Genomic DNA, 1,723 nt, shown 5'->3' on the forward strand with positions numbered 1-1,723 from the left:
GAGGTGTACTCACTTTTGTTACCAGCGGTTTAGACATTAATGGCTGTGTATTGAGTTATTTTGAAGGGACAGTAAATTAACACTGTTGTACAAGCTATACACTGACTACTTTACATTGTAGCAAAGTGTCATTTCTTCAGTATTGTCCAATGAAAAGGTACGCTGAAGTTAACCTCTGATTCCCACCTTTAACTTTAGCAGTTAAGGGAAACTAGAAAGTCAATATAAAGTCACCAATTGTCTTTTATTTCAGCATTTTAGTGATGTAAAACCATGTTAGAAGTTCAGGTAGACCCTAATGTTCTCTAGAACTTACTCACTTTTGTGACATCCTGTATATGTATATATACAGTTTAAGGTTAGGTCTCTGAAGAAAAGATCCTACAACACAACTCTGGTCCCACAGTGCAGGTTTGTAGATGTCACGGGTGTAACTGAAGATTTTTAGGCAACTTAAAAGGTCACTGGTTGTGTGGTAGATTCATAGAATTCCTGCCAGGCAGTGCAACTACTCAAGCAGGTCTCTGTCAGTGAAGGGATGTCCCACCTGAGCTGCAAAACACCGAGGGTGCCCTGTGATCCAGATTATACTGTGCTTTTCAAGGTTAGAGACAAATCTGGACTCTCCATTTACCGCTCCCAGTTTTGAAATAAAATAAACAGCATTTGTTTAAAATGAGACTCCATAAGTGACTTTTGGTCTAAAGAGTTTAGGTCAAACTTAATACAATCTTAAAAACGTCTTGATAGTAGAAATAAAACTGCTGGAGAAAAACTGTTTTGAGATGATTTCCAAACATTTTGGAGCAATGAGACTAAGTAGCAAAGGTTAAATACAAAAAAATGAGACTCCATAACTGACTTTTGGTCTAAAGAGTTTAGGTCAAAGTTTTTATAACCTTAAAAATGTTTGATATTAGGAATAAAAGAGATGGAGATAGATTGTTTCGGGATAATTTCCAAACATTACATAGACCCAAAAAGGTAGAATGGTGCCAAGTATTTCTGTCTGTCTGGAAAGACTTATTTTTGGAGACACTGGAGGTTTGCAAGATCTGCACATTGCATGTGAATACCAACCAGGCACATTCAGATGAGCCAAAATTCCAGCTACTACCCAATTCACATTCACTAATGTCTTATGCAGACATTAATTTTAAACACCAACAGATCTGACCTTCGGTACAGAAAGCTTATTAAAACTAATTATGAGCCAGTGGGGTAATGCACCTTCACATCCCCAGCAGAAACACAAATTAAAAAAAAAAAATCAAAAACACGTTGTACTAACAAGTCCGGAGCTCAACAGTTCACGTTACCAGTTGGAACATACAGGATTATTCTCAAGCAAAACTGTTTGATTGAGTATGATGTAGTATGTCGTAGTATGATGTAGCGAAGAAGGTACAGAAAAGTGTGTTTTAAGTTGAGATTATTGTGTGGACAAGCAACAAACTGTTCTGCTCATCTCAACTGTGACCCAAACCAGGACATACAGCTGACCATTTTTTCCCCAAACAGTTACAGCTATGCTAATTAATTGTATTTTTTTTTGTAGCTCTACATGTTGAATCTGTTTATCTTTTTGTTGCAAAAATTGTTTATACATATATTACAAACAGAGGAAGACCATACTATAAACTGGATTAGCTGGGCAGATGCCTCCAGTAGAGAGCGTAATGACGGCTATCGTCTAAAACAGCTAAAACATTACACCCATGAA

Source organism: Stegastes partitus, unplaced genomic scaffold, assembly GCF_000690725.1.
Source record: "Stegastes partitus isolate 25-593 unplaced genomic scaffold, Stegastes_partitus-1.0.2 Scaffold3, whole genome shotgun sequence".
NCBI classification, from domain to species: domain Eukaryota; kingdom Metazoa; phylum Chordata; class Actinopteri; family Pomacentridae; genus Stegastes; species Stegastes partitus.